This window comes from Lolium perenne, chromosome 6, assembly GCF_019359855.2.
Source record: "Lolium perenne isolate Kyuss_39 chromosome 6, Kyuss_2.0, whole genome shotgun sequence".
Classification (NCBI taxonomy): Eukaryota; Viridiplantae; Streptophyta; class Magnoliopsida; order Poales; family Poaceae; genus Lolium; species Lolium perenne.
In genome coordinates, this window is record NC_067249.2 from 36901220 (window position 1) to 36922843 (window position 21624).

Genomic DNA, 21624 nt, shown 5'->3' on the forward strand with positions numbered 1-21624 from the left:
AACGTGGAACCTGCACAACACAACCAAAGTACTTTGCCCCAACGAAACAGTGAGGTTGTCAATCTCACCGGCTTGCTGTAACAAAGGATTAGATGTATAGTGTGGATGATGATTGTTTGCAGAGAACAGTAGAACAATTGTAGTAGATTGTATTTCAGATGTAAAGAATGGACCGGGGTCCACAGTTCACTAGAGGTGTCTCTCCCATAAGATAAATAGCATGTTGGGTGAACAAATTACAGTTGGGCAATTGACAAATAGAGAGGGCATGACCAAGCACATACATGATATGATGAGTATTGTGAGATTTAATTGGGCATTACGACAAAGTACATAGACCGCTATCCAGCATGCATCTATGCCTAAAAAGTCCACCTTCAGGTTATCATCCGAACCCCTTCCAGTATTAAGTTGAAAACAACAGACAATTGCATTAAGTATGGTGCGTAATGTAATCAATAACTACATCCTCGGACATAGCATCAATGTTTTATCCCTAGTGGCAACAGTACATCCATAACCTTAGAGGTTTCTGTCACTCCCCCAGATTCACGGAGACATGAACCCACTATCGAGCATAAATACCCCCTCTTGGAGTTAAGAGTAAAAACTTGGCCAGAGCCTCTACTAATAACGGAGAGCATGCAAGATCATAAACAACACATAGATATAAATTGATAATCAACATAACATAGTATTCTCTATCCATCGGATCCCAACAAACACAACATATAGCATTACAGATAGATGATCTTGATCATGTTCGGTAGCTCACAAGATCCGACAATGAAGCACATAAGGAGAAGACAACCATCTAGCTACTGCTATGGACCCATAGTCCAGGGGTGAACTACTCACTCATCACTCCGGAGACGACCATGGCGGCGTAGAGTCCTCCGGGAGATGAATTCCCTCTCCGGCAGGGTGCCGGAGGCGGTCTCCTGAATCCCCCGAGATGGGATTGGCGGCGGCGGCGTCTCTGGAAGGTTTTCCGTATCGTGGCTCTCGGTACTGGGGGTTTCGCGACGAAGGCTATTTGTAGGCGGAAGGGCAGGTCAGGGGGGCACACGAGGGGCCCAGGAGACAGGTCGGCGCGGCCAAGACCTGGGCCGCGCCGCCCTATCATCTGGCCGCCTCGTGGCCCCACTTCGTTGACTCTCCGGTCTTCTGGAAGCTTCGTTTGAAAATAGGCCCATGGGCGTTGATTTCGTCCAATTCCGAGAATATTTCCTTACTAGGATTTCTGAAACCAAAAACAGCAGAAAATAGCAACTGGCTCTTCGGCATCTCGTTAATAGGTTAGTGCCGGAAAATGCATAAATATGACATAAAGTATGCATAAAACATGTAGATATCATCAATAATGTGGCATGGAACATAAGAAATTATCGATACGTCGGAGACGTATCAGCATCCCCAAGCTTAGTTTCTGCTCGTCCCAAGCAGGTAAACGATAACAAAGATAATTTCTGGAGTGACATGCCATCATAACCTTGACCATACTATTGTAAAGCATATGAGCTGAGATCAAATCATTCAAAGCAAGTATCTATATTGATATAAGAGATGATAATTCAAGAGTTAGACAAGCTAGAAGTTTTCATGAACTATTGCTTTAAAGACATGCAACCGTACAAAGTTCATTAAGGATGTGTTAAGTATTCAGCATAGAAGTTCTATCCTTCATTCCAAGCATCAAGTAAATTTTCACAACATAAGAAGGATTCAGTCAAGTAAACATAAACATGAACGTCATGAATAAACTGTTTCGAAGTCTACTCAACCGGTGAGCGCAAGCATTTGGTATTAGCACCAGGATGTTATGGCATAAAGAACACTAGCAATGAAAGGCGCGGCGGCACGCCGCGCCATATGGTGGCTGGTTGATGACAAATTTTAGCGGTGGTGAATGTTTGTGGGGGTTTAGCAGTTTTTATGTCCTTTTAAGGTTGCGTGTGTTCTGTTTTTTAAGCATCAGATGTTGTATCGTTTTATTTTTTGTATGACAACAATATATAGATTTACTGGGCTGTGGATGGTTGTGGTGAGTGTCTTACTAACCCGTGGGTCATAGAAAAATCAAATTAGTAATGAACCATCAAAAGAACACATGGTGCAAACCAATCACCTGAAAAATTATGCGTGCAAAATTCAAAATTCATAATTTTAGACCGTGAGTTCAATCATAGTGTTGGAGTCTTATTTATCATTTTTTTCTTCTAGACGCCACTCAACTTTTTTTTGAAAACATTGTTCTTTCTTTGTTTCCCTCAACTGCGATTAGAGGATAATGTTTAATTAGTTAATTTGTTGATTTGCATGTCCAAAAAGTAACATGTGAGTTACCATACCCAATATGAATTTCCTACCCCGGCACTGCGTCGCGGCAACAACCATATCTAGTCAGGGTTTTATCTCTAGTTTAGCACCGGAATGTATCCGGAAAACTCTATGTATTGATGTCATGTGATCAATAAAGTGTCGTGCTTCTCTCAAAAAAAAAAAAAAAAAAAAAAAAAAAAAAACTGAGGAAGACACGTCGATGGCCCAACGACGGCTAAGGAGAAGGCCAGCCAAGGCGGCAAATGACAACGTAACAACGATGGCTTTGACGGCCTGAGGAACAGTGGCAACGACATAGAGACGACTCAAACGGCAGGTGCTTAGCAGACTTTTCCCCAACGATGGTTCCTAGGTTGTAGCATTGAGAAAATTTCATATGTATTGAACAAATTTCAGTACAACAAAATTACAATGCAGACACTCCTCGATGATATTCCCGTGAGGACTGTAATTTGCACATTCTGCATCATAAGTAAATTAAATACATGATCTCAAGAAATTTTAGTCTCTCCTAAAAATGACGTGGTTGGAAGGGAGGGGTAAACTAAGAACGGAAATGTAAGCAGACAACGCATGCTGAGTTGCTGACCCTACATATAATACAATTTCAAATATGCACTGCGTGACCAAATGGTAGATCAACACAACAATATTGTCTTACTGCTTCTCAGTGGTTTATTACATACATAAAACGAAAATGTAAGATGACAATGCATGGTGATCATATATATAATACAATTTGCAATAGGGGCGCACTGTGTGATCAAATGGTAGATCAACACAACAATACAGTCTTACCACTGCTACTCAGTGGTTTATTACATATATACAACACATACAATAACAATGATTACTACCGTGGTGCCGAAGGATCTGTAGTATGCAATTTGGATTTATTACTAATATCATTTGAACAAAATATCAAGGAAAAATAAGAATAACATACGGACTTTAACTGATAACGTGATTTCACATAAGAGTAACCTCGCTACATATGAGAGCAAACAACTATAGAACTTCTCATTCAATAGAAAAATGGAACGACAATCTCTTACCTGTGATAGGAAGAAAAATAAAAACGATCTCTCGTATAAAGTTACATCATCTTAATCTAGTGAACTTAAATACTCATTAGCATAACAGATCATCCCTTTGCTGAGAAAGTACTCTGTAATTAGCCATTTATTCAATGATGACGACAAAGCCTTTCGATCAGGGTATCCTCAAATTTGTTCATTGTCTGTTGGAGTCACCAGCAAAATATCGTTGTGTGTAATTGTTTAGTTAGAAAACTGAATCATACAGTACAAAAGTTATAGTTCTTGATTAGTACATCACATTTTAGCCTTGAATGATGCCACTTGGACATGCAACATGAATCTCAAGCACCAGCAAAAAAATGATGTCACATCATTATCTCTATGTATAGAAGCACATTAGAGTAATTGTGAATGGCAAAAGCATAGTTCAATCTCACACTTGCACCATATGAGCAACATAGTAGACATGCAGGTAAGAAATGCGTCAATGAAAAAACCCTGAATCTTAAGCAAACATAGCTAAAAATGTGTCTACACAAAAAAATATGCACTGAACCAACCATAGCTATAGAAGATTAATATTTATGCAGCTGGACATATTTGGGTTTTTGTTGACAGTTCGGGAGACGATTTCTGTTAGAGAGAGACCTCCACTCAGTGATAAACCTTTTAAAATTACATAGCCAATACCCGCAACTTTTTAGCCAATACGTTTGATATAGTTAGCAATTAACATCCATAGAAGCATCAGGCAATAGACAAAAACTTTTGAGTATCTGTAACGAAATTGAATTTTTTTGTAAGATTAATTTTTAGTTTAATGGTACGGAAATCTATCCACTATCTCGAACGCCGTAAGATGAGTATCTGAGACAAAAAAAAAAGGAACACGTCCTGATACATAAACGGGTTACCTTAATTCCTCAAGCAATCACGTAAATTTGACTATGCATACTTGGTTGAGTTGCAGTATCTACCTTTGACAGAAAGTTATGTGCATTTCAAAGTTTGCCATCACTGTAGGATCCTGAAAAATGAAAACTAAAACTCATGCATCTTTCCATCTAATGGTTATGTGCCAGGCTGCCAGCGAAGTTGCAGCAATTAGATCTAAAGGAATAAGAAGGAAGACTGTATCACAAAAGGAACTAATAGATGAAGAATCAGAAAAAATATCAACCTCAAGTCTAAATCTGGAGGTACTGCATGTGTAGTTAGTCATGCCAGTCAGGATTCAGATATGTATATGCACGTGTTAACTCAGTCAAGCAAGTCTTAAGTTTAGGATGCATGTATTCACTCAAGCCAATAGGAACTCCCGAGTTTTTTGTTAGATGCAAAGAGATGTACCAGATTTAGGTACATGGTTTCATAGGACACATTCAATCATCTATACATATACTCCTGACTTCGGAGAGATTTGGCAGAATAATCAAGAGCTCATCTGTAGGATATTGTAGTGGTAAATCAACCTTAGTACGTTTAGTTATATAGAATACAATAAATAATGAAAAAGTTAGTTCATATTTGCAGTACGACATCACTGTTATGTTCCAGTGAAGGCATGTGATCATGGCAATCTTTGTATGATGTAAACAGTATAATGGATCGATAGGGAGCAGTAAATACCCATAGCTTTCTGGCATATGAAAAATTAGATTTGGAACAGCTTTTGCCTTTAAATTCTAATGACCAATCTGTTTGAGCAGATCTCAGGCTGTGTTTAGTAAGAAAATAAACTAATAACAATGCTTTTGTTCGTGCGCTAGGCAGACTGAGATGTAAATGAAAAATCTACAACTGAAAATTACCAACGAATGGTGAACGTGAGCAAGATTCCAGGGTATGCTGAAAGGAAAGGGAAAAAAATGCTGGGATGTGAGTTGTAAGTACCAAAAGAGTAGTTGAATTAGCACTAAGCAACACCCAGATAAGAGAAGAGCAGGAGCGTCACTGATTCGGTAGAAGTAGGAGGACGCCACCATGCCTCCTTTCCCCGTAAGATGCCGGCCTCGTCGAACAACAGGGCCGACTCAGTGGCGTGCGCCGTGAATAGCTGGTGCGGAGAGACCATGAAGAGGCCGCTCCTTTGGCCGACTGAACAGCGATTGCTGCCGGGAGCATCGAGGCTAGACCGCCCACGCCGACGGCTTCCCCGGCGCCGTGGCCCGGGGCTTAGGCGGACGTGGATGCGGACAGAGCTCGCACGCCCATGTCAAATCGAGGAGGACGCAGCGGCGGGCGCGTAGAGTTCGTTGTTCCGTCGAGCTGAACAGCAATGGCTGCCAAAAGCATCGAGGCCAGCCCGCCAACGCCGCCACCACCAGCGGCCTCCCTCGGTTCGGCGAGGGGGCTCAGAGAGGCGGGCAGAGCGCGCGCCCACATGTCTATCGAGGACAACGCCGCCGCGACTCCTAGCCCATGTCGGCCTTGTTGAACTATAGGGCCGTGTCGGCGGCGTCGCCGCAGCGGGCGCGCAGAGTTCGATGTTCCGGCCGGCTGCTGCCAGGAGAATGGGCAGCACTGCAGCAGTCTAGGCAGGCAGCGGCGGGCAGGCCATCGTCCAGCGGCAGAGCAGCCGCGGCAGGCGGGCTCGAGGGTGGGCAGGCGTTCGTGCGGCAGAGCAGCAATATGGCATGGGAAGCTTGTGCTGATTGCGGTGGTTCTGGAAGAAAATGGGCGGAGCGATGGGCGAAAGAAAATAGGAGGCAGACAACCATGGGAGCTCGATTGAGAAACAAAGGGCGGAGAGAGGAGGAGAACGCTCCAGATAATACACATCCGGCCAGCCACGTGGATGAGAGGAGGAGAAGGCTCCAGATAAATTATACGTGTTCATGGGTTATAGCACCGCTTTGACCAAGTTTAGGAAAGGCACGACAAACGACAAATGGAAATAAATGAAGGAGCCGACAGGTCATGCAAAGTTGCAAACCATCAGTCCCCCATCTCATTATGGCCCACTACCACCCCAACCAGCTCTTAGCTATGGCCACACCAATACACCATCAAAATACCAAGGCAATACACTATGGAAGCCTAAGCAACAACCACACAAAATGTTACAGATCCCCCAAGGGTACACGGGAAAGAGGCAGCAAAAATCAAACTACAAAAGTACATACGTGTCAAACGATTGTTAGTTCGAAAAAGTTCAAAATTAGGAGAAAAATCGAACTTGTTAAGCTTTAGTATAGTATAGTATTAATGGGGGTTTGGAAGGCCAAATGGAAGAAATGCTTGCAAAGCTGTAAATGACCATTAGACAAGAGGAAGCCTTATGATCGAAGCTATGAAAGGAGTAGTGATTGCCATGCAACGGATGCACATAGAGCTATATGTGTATGAAAGCTCTCCAATGGAACTAGTGGGGGTGCATCCAACTTGGTTGCTCACGAAGACCTAGAGCACTTTTGAGGAGGCTCATCATTGGAATATACAACCCAAGTTTTATAGTGTAAATTCCCCACATAGTTATACTAGTAAAACATGAAAACTCTCTCATATGAAGTGTAGGTGCTAAACATGAGCACAAATGATGACTATGAATAATGCGGGTGATAAAACATGAGCACAAGTATGGATAAAAGATAGTAATGCTGCCCCCTTTATCTTTATTCTCTTTTTTTCTTCTCTTTTTTTTTCTTTTTTTTCTTTCTTTTCATTTCATTTTTTTTCTTTCTTTTCTCTTTTTTTTCTTTTTTGATGGCCTCCATGGCTCTTTTCATTTTTAGGGGCAACATCCTAATATGACAACATACTTTTTGGTACAAATAACTCATAATGAATGAAACATGATGTATGAACTGTATGCCTCTGCCAGTATAGCAGGATGTGCAATGATCTAGCGTAACATGGGTAAACCACACATCAGCTGTATATGATCATGCAAAGAAATATATAAATAATAAATGACAACATGGCATGTAATGTAAAATGGATGTTGCATGACAATATATCTCGGAACAGCTATGGAAATGCTGTGGTAGGTAGGTATGGTGGCTGTTTTGAGGAGATGTATGGGCTTACGTGTAGGGGAACAAGAGAAAGTCCTCCCACGGGTTTGGATGTACTGGCGAAGTATGCACAATTCTCAATGTGAGCAAAAGGCAATGCACAGTACCGAAGAGGCTAGCAAATTTGGATGGTGGAAGTGCCAAAAACCGTAGCTTAACATTAGTCAAAAAGAACTCACAAGCTTATTGCAAACATCTAACAGGTTCAACATTAAGAGCATGATTAAAATTTACTCCAAGGAGGGCCGTTCACGGTGGCACAAGTACCCCGCTAGCTCCCTCGACTTTCAGCACAACTTAGTTATTACGATGAACTCTCAGACATGGAAAGCTATCAAGTCCAACTACACCTTCAACTATTTAAATAGTGTTTGTAGTACGGCACAAGCTTAAAGACAACAATCCACTACTAATTTTAACTTATTTATCCAGCAAGCCTTACCATCTAAATACCTCAAAACATTTGCAAAGAATCAAGTTATCAAAGCTCAATGTTCTACAAGTATTTTATTATACACTACCACATGCAACATTTCCCGTTTCTAACCATACAACAATTTAACGAAGAAGATTCTTCGCCATGAATATTATGAGTAAAGCCTAAGGACATACTTGTCCATATGCAACAGCGGAGCGTGTCTCTCTCCCACACAAATAATGCTAGGATCCATTTTATTCAAACAAAACAAAAACAAAAACAAACCGACGCTCCAAGCAAAGCACATAAGATGTGATGGAATAAAAATATAGTTTCAGGGGAGGAACCTGATAATGTTGTTGATGAAGAAGGGGATGCCTTGGGCATCCCCAAGCTTAGACGTTTGAGTCTTCTTGATATATGCAGGGGTGAACCACCGGGGCATCCCCAAGCTTAGAGCTTTCACTCTCCTTGATCATGTTGTATCATCTCCCTCTCTTGATCCTTGAAAACTTCCTCCACACCAAACTCAAAACAACTCATTAGAGGGTTAGTGCACAATCAAAATATACATGTTCAGAGGTGACATAATCATTCTTAACACTTCTGGACATTGCACAAAGCTACTGAAAGTAAATGGAATCGAAAAATCCATCGAACATATCAAAACAGGCAATGCGAAATAAAAGGCAGAATCTGTCAAAACAGAACAGTTCGTAAATACGAATTTTATTGAGGCACCAGACTTGCTCAAATGAAAATGCTCAAATTGAATGAAAGTTGCATACATATCTGAGGATCACTCACGTAAATTGGCATAATTTTCTAAGTTACCTACAGAGAATTTGGCCTAGATTCGTGACAGCAAAGAAATCTGTTTCTGCGCAGTAATCCAAATCTAGTATGAACCTTACTATCAACGACTTTACTTGGCACAACAATGCACAAAACTAAGATAAGGAGAGGTTGCTACAGTAGTAAACAACTTCCAAGACACAAATATAAAACAAAATACTGTAGTAAAAACATGGGTTGTCTCCCATAAGCGCTTTTCTTTAACGCCTTTCAGCTAGGCGCAGAAAGTGTGTATCAAGTATTATCAAGAGACGAAGTGTCAACATCATAATTTGTTCTAATAATAGAATCAAAAGGTAACTTCATTCTCTTTCTAGGGAAGTTTTCCATACCTTTCTTGAGAGGAAATTGATATTTAATATTACCTTCCTTCATATCAATGATAGCACCAACAGTTCGAAGAAAAGGTCTTCCCAATATAATGGGACAAGATGCATTGCATTCAATATCCAAGACAACAAAATCAACGGGGACAAGGTCATTGTTAACGGTAATGCGAACATTATCAACTTTCCCCAAAGGTTTCTTTGTAGAATGATCAGCAAGATTAACATCCAAATAACAATTTTTCAATGGTGGCAAGTCAAGCATATTATAAATTTTCTTAGGCATAACAGAAATACTTGCACCAAGATCACATAAAGCATTACAATCAAAGTCATTGACCTTCATCTTAATGATGGGCTTCCAACCATCCTCTAGCTTCCTAGGATCGAATAGAAGCTTTGCGTTCTAATTTCTCTTCTCTAGCTTTTATGAGAGCATTTGTAATATGTTTCGTGAAAGCCAAGTTTATAGCACTAGCATTAGGACTCTTAGCAAGTTTTTGTAAGAACTTTATAACTTCAGAGATGTGGCAATCATCAAAATTTAAACCATTATAATCTAAAGCAATGGGATCATCATCCCCAATGTTGGAAAAAATTTCAGCAGTTTTATCACAGGCAGTTTCAGCAGTTTTAGCAGTTTCAGGCAGTTTTTCGCGCTTTGCATTAGAAGTGGGAACATTGCCAACACCAATTATTTTACCATTAATAGTAGGAGGTGCAGCAACATGTGTAGAATTAGCATTGCTAGTGGTGGTAATAGTCCAGACTTTAGCTATATTATCTTCTTTTCATTTTCTTCTCTTTCCCACCTTGCACGCAATTCGGCCATCAATCTTATATTCTCATTAATTCTAACTTGGATGGCATTTGCTGTAGTAACAATTTTATTATTATGATTCTCATGAGGCATAACTTTCGATTTCAAAAGATCAACATCAACAGCAAGACTATCGACTTTAGAAGCAAGTATATCAATTTTCCCAAGCTTTTCTTCAACAGATTTGTTAAAAGCAGTTTGTGTACTAATAAATTCCTTAAGCATGGCTTCAAGTCCAGGGGGTGTGTTCCTATTATTGTTGTAAGAATTCCCATAAGAATTACCATAGCCGTTGCCATTATTATAAGGATATGGCCTATAGTTGTTACTAGAATTGTTCCGGTAAGCATTGTTGTTGAAATTATTATTTTTAATGAAGTTTACATCAACATGTTCTTCTTGGGCAACCAATGAAGCTAACGGAACATTATTAGGATCAACATTTGTCCTATCATTCACAAGCATAGACATAATAGCATCAATCTTATCACTCAAGGAAGAGGTTTCTTCGACAGAATTTACCTTCTTACCTTGTGGAGCTCTTTCCGTGTGCCATTCAGAGTAATTAATCATCATATTATCAAGATGCTTTGTTGCTTCACCAAGAGTAATGGATATAAAGGTACCTCCAGCAGCTGAATTCAATAGATTCCGCGAAGAAAAATTCAGTCCTGCATAAAAGGTTTGGATGATCATCCAAGTAGTCAGTCCATGGGTTGGGCAATTTTTAACCAAAGATTTCATTCTTTCCCATGCTTGTGCAACATGCTCATTATCCAATTGTTTAAAATTCATTATGCTACTCCTCAAAGATATAATTTTAGCAGGGGGGTAATATCTACCAATAAAAGCATCCTTGCATTTAGTACATGAATCAATACTGTTCTTAGGCAAAGATAGCAACCAATCTTTAGCTCTTCCTCTTAATGAGAAAGGAAACAATTTTAATTTTATAATGTCACCATCTACATCTTTATACTTTTGCATTTCACATAGTTCAACAAAATTATTGAGATGGGCAGCAACATCATCAGAACTAACACCAGAAAATTGCTCTCGCATAACAAGATTTAGTAAAGCAGGTTTAATTTCAAAGAATTCTGCTGTAGTAGCAGGTGGAGCAATAGGTGTGCATAAGAAATCATTATTATTTGTGGTTGTGAAGTCACACAACTTAGTATTTTCAGGGGTACCCATTTTAGCAATAGTAAATAAAGCAAACTAGATAAAGTAAATGTAAGTAACTAATTTTTTTGTGTTTTTGATATAGCAAACAAGATAGCAAATAAAGTAAAACTAGCAACTAATTTTTTTGTGCTTTGATTTAGTGCAGCAAACAAAGTACTAAATAAAATAAAGCAAGACAAAAACAAAGTAAAGAGATTGGGATGTGGAGACTCCCCTTGCAGCGTGTCTTGATCTCCCCGGCAACGGCGCCAGAAAACAGTCTTGATACGCGTACAGCACGCGACCGTTGGGAACCCCAAGAGGAAGGTGTGATGCGTACAGCGGCAAGTTTTCCCTCAGTATGAAACCAAGGTTTAATCGAACCAGTAGGAGCCAAGAAGCACGTTGAAGGTTGATGGCGGCAAGATGTAGTACGGCGCAACACCCGGGATTCCGGCGCCAACGTGGAACCTGCGAAACACAACCAAAGTACTTTGCCCCAACGAAACAGTGAGGTTGTCAATCTCACCGGCTTGCTGTAACAAAGGATTAGATGTATAGTGTGGATGATGATTGTTTGCAGAGAACAGTAGAACAATTGCAGTAGATTGTATTTCAGATGTAAAGAATGGACCGGGGTCCACAGTTCACTAGAGGTGTCTCTCCCATAAGATAAATAGCATGTTGGGTGAACAAATTACAGTTGGGCAATTGACAAATAGAGAGGGCATGACCATGCACATACATGATATGATGAGTATTGTGAGATTTAATTGGGCATTACGACAAAGTACATAGACCGCTATCCAGCATGCATCTATGCCTAAAAAGTCCACCTTCAGGTTATCATCCGAACCCCTTCCAGTATTAAGTTGAAAACAACAGACAATTACATTAAGTATGGTGCGTAATGTAATCAATAACTACATCCTCGGACATAGCATCAATGTTTTATCCCTAGTGGCAACAGTACATCCATAACCTTAGAGGTTTCTGTTACTCCCCCAGATTCACGGAGACATGAACCCACTATCGAGCATAAATACCCCCTCTTGGAGTTAAGAGTAAAAACTTGGCCAGAGCCTCTACTAATAACGGAGAGCATGCAAGATCATAAACAACACATAGATATAAATTGATAATCAACATAACATAGTATTCTCTATCCATCGGATCCCAACAAACACAACATATAGCATTACAGATAGATGATCTTGATCATGTTCGGCAGCTCACAAGATCCGACAATGAAGCACATAAGGAGAAGACAACCATCTAGCTACTACTATGGACCCATAGTCCAGGGGTGAACTACTCACTCATCACTCCGGAGGCGACCATGGCGGCGTAGAGTCCTCCGGGAGATGAATCCCCTCTCCGGCAGGGTGCCGGAGGCGATCTCCTGAATCCCCCGAGATGGGATTGGCGGTGGCGGCGTCTCTGGAAGGTTTTCCGTATCGTGGCTCTCGGTACTGGGGGTTTCGCGACGAAGGCTATTTGTAGGCGGAAGGGCAGGTCAGGGGGCCACACGAGGGGCCCAGGAGACAGGTCGGCGCGGCCAAGACCTGGGCCGCGCCGCCCTATCGTCTGGCCGCCTCGTGGCCCCACTTCGTTGACTCTCCGGTCTTCTGGAAGCTTCGTGTGAAAATAGGCCCCTGGGCGTTGATTTCGTCCAATTCCGAGAATATTTCCTTACTAGGATTTCTGAAACCAAAAACAGCAGAAAACAGCAACTGGCTCTTCGGCATCTCGTTAATAGGTTAGTGCCGGAAAATGCATAAATATGACATAAAGTATGCATAAAACATGTAGATATCATCAATAATGTGGCATGGAACATAAGAAATTATCGATACGTCGGAGACGTATCAATGACGGATAGATATACTCTGGGCCCTCTCGGTGGAATGTCATCTGATTAGCTTGCAAGCATATGATTGGATCATAAGAGATGACATACCACGGTACGAGTAAAGAGTACTTGTCAGTAACGAGGTTGAACAAGGTATGGAGATACCGATGATCGAACCCCGGACAAGTAAAATATCGCGTGACAAAGGGAATTGGCATCGTATGTAAATGGTTCAATCGATCACTAAGTCATCGTTGAATATGTGGGAGCCATTATGGATCTCCAGATCCCGCTATTGGTTATTGCTCGGAGATGAGTCTCGACCATGTCTACATAGTTCGCGAACCGTAGGGTGACGCGCTTAAGGTTCGATGTCGCATAAGTAGATTCGGAATATGAGATGGAGACCGAAGTTTGTTCGGAGTCTCGGATGGGATCCAGGATATCACGAGGAGGTCCGGAATGGTCCGGAGAATAAGATTCATATATGAGAAGTCATTTTCAGGGTTACCGGAAAAGTTCAGGATTTTTCGGTATTGTACCGGAGGTTCTAGAAGGTTCCGGAGGGTACCATAGTGGGGCCCACCTATCCCGGACGACCAACATGGACCGGAGGGGTCGCATAGGCCCACATGGGCGATGCACACCAGCCCCCCAAGGCCCATGTGGCTGTACCAAGTGGATAAGATCAAATCCCTTGAAAATAGGGACTTAACTTGGGGGGAAGTTCCCCCCCTTGTTTTGGCCGACCCTTGGGCTTGGAGGAGGGGCCAAGGCAACCCCCCCACGCCTATATAAGAGGGAGGGGAGGGCTGGGGCGCAGCACATTGATCTCTACGGGTGCTTCTATTCTTGTAGACAGTGTTGGGCCTCCAAGAGCAGAGGTTTGTAGAACAGCAGCAAGTTTCCCTTAAGTGGATCACCCAAGGTTTATCGATCTCAGGGAGGAAGAGGTCAAAGATATCCCTCTCATGCAACCCTGCAACCACAAAGCAAGAAGTCTCTTGTGTCTCCAACACACCTAATAGGTGCACTAGTTCGGCGAAGAGATAGTGAAATACAGGTGGTATGAATAAGTATGAGCAGTAGTAACGGCGCCAGATAAGTGTTTTGCTGCCCAGGACTGGTGTGTGGTTGATGGTGGTAATATTGCAGATAGTACAGATGCAGTAGAACAGTAAACAAGCAGCGATAGCTGTATTGGAAACAAGGCCTAGGGATCATACTTTCACTAGTGGACACTCTCAACATTGATCACATAACAGAATAAATAGATAGATGCTAGACTCTACACTCTCTTGTTGGATGATGAACACCACTAACTGTGTAGGATTACACGAACCCTCAATGCCGGAGTTAACAAGCTCCACAATATTCGATGTTCATATTTAAATAACCTTAGAGTGCACGATAGATCAACACAACCAAACCAAGTACTAACATAGCATGCACACTGTCACCTTCACGCTACGAAAGGAGGAATAGATCACATCAATACCATCATAGCAATAGTTAACTTCATAATCTACAAGAGATCACAATCATAGCATACGCTAAGTACTACACGATGCACACACTGTCAACATTACACCGTGCAGGAGGAATAGACTACTTTAATAACATCACTAGAGTAGCACATAGATGATATTCAACTTGATCACAAAGAGACAGAGAGATGAACCACATAGCTACAACGGAGCCCTCAGCCCCGGGGGTGAATTACTCCCTCCTCATCATGGAGACAGCGATGGCGGTGAAGATGGCGGTGGAGACGGCGGTGGAGATGGCTCCGGGGGCAATTCCCCGTCCCGGCGGCGTGCCGGAACAGAGACTTCTGTCCCCCGAATTGGAGTTTTGCGATGGCGGTGGCTCTGGATGGTTTTCTCTGGTTTCGTCCAACGGGGTCGAGGTTTTAGGTCAAGGACGATTAAATAGGTGAAGAGGCGGAGTCGGAGGGGCGACGAGGCGATGACACAATAGGGGGGGGCGCGGCCCAGGCCCTGGCCGTGCCACCCTGTCATCTGGGGCCCCTGTGGCCCCCCTCTGGCCTCTCTCGGGTGTTCTGGATGCTTCCGGGGATTCTAAGATGCTGGGCGTTGATTTCGTCCGATTCCGAGAATATTTCCTTACTAGGATTTCTGAAACCAAAAATAGCAGAAAATAGCAACTGGCCCTTCGGCATCTCGTCAATAGGTTAGTTCCTGAAAACGCATAAAAACGACATAAAGTATGCATAAAACATGTAGATATCATCAATAATGTGGCATGGAACATAAGAAATTATCGATACGTCGGAGACGTATCAGCATCCCCAAGCTTAGTTTCTGCTCGTCCCGAGCAGGTAAACGATAACAAAGATAATTTCTGGAGTGACATGCCATCATAACCTTGATCATACTATTGCAAGCACATGTAATGAATGCAGCGATCAAAACAATGGTAAATGACATGAGTAAACAAATGAATCATATAGCAAAGACTTTTCATGAATAGTACTTTCAAGACAAGCATCAATAAGTCTTGCATAAGAGTTAACTCATAAAGCAATAATTCAAAGTAAAGGTATTGAAGCAACACAAAGGAAGATTAAGTTTCAGCAGTTGCTTTCAACTTGTAACATGTATATCTCATGGATAGTTGTCAATGTAAAGTAATATAACAAGTGCAATATGCAAGTATGTAGGAATCAATGCACAGTTCACACAAGTGTTTGCTTCTTGAGGTGGAGAGAAATAGGTGAACTGACTCAACATAAAAGTAAAAGAATGGCCCTTCACAGAGGGAAGCATTGATTGCTATATTTGTGCTAGAGCTTTGGTTTTGAAAACATATAGAGAGCATAAAAGTAAAATTTTGAGAGGTGTTTGTTGTTGTCAACGAATGGTAGTGGGTACTCTAACCCCCTTGCCAGACAAACCTTCAAAGAGCGGCTCCCATTTTATTTTTATTTTTGTGTGGCACTCCTTCCAACCTTTCTTTCACAAACCATGGCTAACCGAATCCTCGGGTGCCTGCCAACAATCTCATACCATGAAGGAGTGCCTTTTTATTTTAGTTTTATTATGATGACACTCCTCCCCACCTTTGCTTTCTCAAGCCATGGCTAACCGAATCCTTCGGGTGCCGTCCAACAATCACATACCATGGAGGAGTGTCTATTTTTGTTAATTAATTTGGGACTGGGAATCCCATTGCCAGCTCTTTTTGCAAAATTATTGGATAAGCGGATGAAGCCACTAGTCCATTGGTGAAAGTTGCCCAACAAGATTGAAAGATAAACACCACATACTTCCTCATGAGCTATAAAACATTGACACAAATCAGAGGTAATAAATTTTGAATTGTTTAAAGGTAGCACTCAAGCAATTTACTTTGGAATGGCGGAGAAATACCATGTAGTAGGTAGGTATGGTGGACACAAATAGCATAGTGGTTGGCTCAAGTATTTTGGATGCATGAGAAGTATTCCCTCTCGATACAAGGCATAGGCTAGCAAGGTTATTTGACACAAACACAAGGATGAACCGGTGCAGCAAAACTCACATAAAAGACATATTGTAAACATTATAAGACTCTACACCGTCTTCCTTGTTGTTCAAACTCTTTACTAGAAATTATCTAGACCTTAGAGAGACCAATTATGCAAACCAAATTTTAGCAAGCTCTATGTATTTCTTCATTAGTAGGTGCAAAGTACATGATGCAAGAGCTTAAACATGAGCACAACAATTGCCAAGTATCACATTACCCAAGACATTTTAGCAATTACTACATGTAGCATTTCCCGTTTCCAACCATATAACAATTAACGAAGCAGTTTCAACCTTCGCCATGAAAATTAAAAGCTAAGAATACATGTGTTCATACGAACCAGCGGAGAGTGTCTCTCTCCCGCACAAGCATTTATTCAAACAAAAACAAAAACAAAAACAAACAGACGCTCCAAGTAAAGTACATAAGATGTGGCCGAATAAAAATATAGTTTCAACAGAAGTGACCTGATAGTTTTGTCGATGAAGAAGGGGATGCCTTGGGCATCCCCAAGCTTAGATGCTTGAGTCTTCTTGAAATATGCAGGGATGAACCACCGGGGCATCCCCAAGCTTAGAGCTTTCACTCTCCTTGATCATAGTATATCATCCTCCTCTCTTGACCCTTGAAAACTTCCTCCACACCAAACTTGAAACAAACTCATTAGAGGGTTAGTGCATAATCAAAAACTCACATGTTCAGAGGTGACAAAATCATTCTTAACACTTCTGGACATTGCTCAAAGCTACTGGAAGTCAATGGAACAAAGAAATCCATCGAACATAACAAAATTGGCAATGCGAAATAAAAGGCAGAATCTGTCAAAACAGAACAGTCCGTAAAGACGAATTTTATCGAGGCACCAGACTTGCTCAAATGAAAATGCTCAAATTGAATGAAAGTTGCGTACATATCTGAGGATCACTCATGTAAATTGGTATAATTTTATGAGTTACCTACAGAGAATTAGGCCCAGATTCGTGACAGCAAGAAATCTGTTTCTGCACAGTAATCCAAATCTAGTATGAACCTTACTATCAAAGACTTTACTTGGCACAACAATGCAACAAAACTAAGATAAGGAGAGGTTGCTACAGTAGTAACAACTTCCAAGACTCAAATATAAAACAAAGTTACTGTAGCAAAATAAACACATGGGTTATCTCCCAAGAAGTTCTTTCTTTATAGCCATTAAGATGGGCTCAGCAGTTTTAATGATGCACTCGCAAGAAATAGTATTTGAAGCAAAAGAGAGCATCAAGAGGCAAATTCAAAACAAATTTAAGTCTAACATGCTTCCTATGAAAAGGAATCTTGTAAATAAACAAGTTCATGAAGCATAATGCAACAAGCATAGAAAGATAAAACAAGTGCAGCTTCAAGATTTTAAGCATATAGAGAGGTGTTTTAGTAACATGAAAATTTCTACAATCATATTTTCCTCTCTCATAATAATATCCAGTAGCATCATGAGCAAACTCAACAATATAACTATCACATAGAGCATTCTTATCATGAGTCTCATGCATAAAATTATTACTACTCCCATCATAAGCATAGTCAGTCTTATTAATTGTAGTGGGAGCAAATTCAACAAAGTAGCTATCATTATTATTCTCATCATCAAATATAGGAGGCATATTGTAATCATAATCAAATTTATCCTCCATAACAGGCGGTACCAAAAGGCTACTATCATTATAATCATCATAAATAGGAGGCAAAGTATCATCAAAGTAGATTTCCTCCTCAATGCTTGGGGGACTAAAAAGATCATGCTCATCAAAACCAGCTTCCCCAAGCTTAGAATTTTCCATATCATTAGCAACAATGGTGTTCAATGTGTTCATGCTAATATGTTCCATGGGTTTTTTAATTTTCGGATTAAACCATCCATGTCTTAAATCAGGAAATAGAATAAGAAGCTCATTGTTGTCCATTATGCCTTACTAGTGTAAACAAAAAACAAAAAGATGCAATTGCAGGATCTAAAGGAAATAGCTTCGAGCACAAACACAATGGCGCCAGAAAAGTACTGTTACCTGGAACCGGAGTATGAGTGCCTTTTACCTTTCCTCCCCGGCAACGGCGCCAGAAAAGTACTTGATGTCTACGGGTGCTTCTATTCTTGTAGACAGTGTTGGGCCTCCAAGAGCAGAGGTTTGTAGAACAGCAGCAAGTTTCCCTTAAGTGGATCACCTAAGGTTTATCGATCTCAGGGAGGAAGAGGTCAAAGATATCCCTCTCATGCAACCCTGCAACCACAAAGCAAGAAGTCTCTTGTGTCCCCAACACACCTAATAGGTGCACTAGTTCAGCGAAGAGATAGTGAAATACAGGTGGTATGAATAAGTATGAGCAGTAGTAACGGCGCCAGAAAAGTGCTTTGCTGCCTAGGACTGGTGTGTGGTTGATGGTGGTAATATTGCAGACAGTACAGATGCGATGAGAACGATAAACAAGCAGCGATAGCTGTATTGGAAACAAGGCCTAGGGATCATACTTTCACTAGTGGACACTCTCAACATTGATCACATAACAGAATAAATAGATAGATGCTAGACTCTACACTCTCTTGTTGGATGATGAACACCACTAACTGTGTAGGATTACACGAACCCTCAATGCCGGAGTTAACAAGCTCCACAATATTCGATGTTCATATTTAAATAACCTTAGAGTGCACGACAGATCAACACAACCAAACCAAGTACTAACATAGCATGCACACTGTCACCTTCATGCTACGAAAGGAGGAATAGATCACATCAATACCATCATAGCAATAGTTAACTTCATAATCTACAAGAGATCACAATCATAGCATACGCCAAGTACTACACGATGCACACACTGTCAACATTACACCGTGCAGGAGGAATAGACTACTTTAATAACATCACTAGAGTAGCACATAGATGATATTCAACTTGATCACAAAGAGAGAGAGATGAACCACATAGCTACAGCGGAGCCCTCAGCCCCGGGGGTGAATTACTCCCTCCTCATCATGGAGACAGCGATGGCGGTGAAGATGGCGGTGGAGACGGCGGTGGAGATGGCTCCGGGGGCAATTCCCCGTCCCGGCGGCGTGCTGGAACAGAGACTTCTGTCCCCCGAATTGGAGTTTTGCGATGGCGGCGGCTCTGGATGGTTTTCTCTGGTTTCGTCAAACGGGGTCGAGGTTTTAGGTCAAGGACGATTAAATAGGCGAAGAGGTGGAGTCGGAGGGGCGACGAGGCGATGACACAATAGGGGGGCGCGGCCAGGCCCTGGCCGCGCCACCCTGTCATCTGGGGCCCCTTTGGCCCCCCTCTGGCCTCTCTCGGGTGTTCTGGATGCTTCCGGGGATTCTAAGATGCTGGGCGTTGATTTCGTCCGATTCCGAGAATATTTCCTTACTAGGATTTCTGAAACCAAAAACAGCAGAAAACAGCAACTGGCCCTTCGGCATCTCGTCAATAGGTTAGTTCCGGAAAACGCATAAAAACGACATAAAGTATGCATAAAACATGTAGATATCATCAATAATGTGGCATGGAACATAAGAAATTATCGATACGTCGGAGATGTATCACACATCATCCCCCCAAGCCCTTGCCGCCCCTCTCTCCCTCCTCCTTCTTACTGCGCAGGCTTGGCGAAGCCCTGTAGGAATTTCTCCTCCACCTCCACCACAACGCCGTCGTGCTGCTGGGATTCCGAGGGGATCTACCACACCTCCGCTGCCCGCTGGAACGGGGAGAGGAAGGGCTTCATCGACACCGTACGCGCGACCGAGTACGGAAGTGCTACCGGATTGCAGCACCGGGGATGATCGTTTACACCAACAACGAGATTAATCTCGTAGGCTTTGGAATCTTCGAGGGTTAGTCTCATCTCCATCTCGTTGCTTCAATCTTGTAGATTAGATCTTGGCTTTTCCATAGATTAGATCTTGGATTTATTCGTCTATGCGGTAGGAAATTTTTTTTTTCCATGCAACGAACCCATCAGTGGTATCAGAGCCATGTCTATGCATAGATCTATTGCACGAGTAGAACACAATGGTTTTGTGGGCGGTGATGCTCTTGTTGCTTTAGTTTGTGTACTTTGCTTCTTGCGGGATGGTGGGATGAAGCGGCCCGGGCTAACTTTACATGACCGCGTCTCATGAGACTTGCTCCACGCTTGACATGCAACTTGTATTGCATAAGTGGCTTTGCGGGTGTCTGTCTCTCCCACCATAGTGAAGATTGTAATTTGCATTTCTATTGTCAACACTAGTATCACCGTTGTGGTTCATGTTCGTAGGTAGATTGGATCTTACTCGAAAACCCTAAACCACGTAAAATATGCAAACCAAATTAGAGGCGTCTAACTTGTTTTTGCAGGGTTTGGTGATGTGATATGGCCATGATGTGATGATGATTATATTTGATGTATGAGATGTTCATTATTGTATTATGGCAACCGGCAGGAGCCTAATGGTTGTCTTTAAATTTGTTAAGACCTGCGTGTCTATTCATCATGTAATAGCTTTATTTCAAGTAGTTGTTATAGTAGCTATAAGTGATGGACAAGCATGAAGCGGCGCCATGGACCTTGGTGCAATGCTGGTGATGATGGAGATCATGTTCGTGTGCTTTGGAGATGGAGATCAAAAGCACAAGAAGAAAGGCCATATCATATCACATATTATGAATTGCATGTGATGTTAATCCTTTATGCATCTTATCTTGCTTAGATCGCGACGGTAGCATTATAAGATGATCCCTCACATTAATATAGAGATAATAAAGTGTTCTCCCCTCGTATGCACCGTTGCTACAGTTTGTCGTTTTGAAGCATCTCGTGATGATCGGATGTGATAGACTCTATGTTCACATACAACGGGTGTAAGCCATGTTTGCACACGCGGAATACTTGGGTTTGCTTGGCGAGCCTAGCATGTACAGACATGGCCTCGGGACACAGGAAACCGAAAGGGTTAACACGAGTCATATGGATGATATGATCAACATGTTGATGTTCACCATCGAAGCTACATCATCTCACGTGATGATCGGTTTTGGTGTAGTGGATTTGGATCGTGTACCACTTAACAACCATGAGGGATGTTGTATTAAGTGGGAGTTCATTAGTAATTAGATTAAAACATGAACTAATTGTCATGAACATAGTCTGAATAGTATTTTGAATTAAATTTGTAGAATTGGCATCCGTTATCTACCATGCGCTAGTCTTGTAATTGAGATACAAATATTGTTAAGTCTG

General features: G+C 41.7%; 1 long non-coding RNA gene across 1 annotated transcript; it reads right to left on the reverse strand.

The window, feature by feature from the left end:
* Positions 1–3269: 3269 nt before the first annotated feature.
* Positions 3270–6152, reverse strand: LOC127308344 (uncharacterized). Its single transcript, XR_007856439.2, has 2 exons — positions 4361–6152; positions 3270–3583 (listed from the first exon to the last, which is right to left on the reverse strand). It is a non-coding gene; the product is annotated as an uncharacterized lncRNA (long non-coding RNA).
* Positions 6153–21624: the final 15472 nt, after the last annotated feature.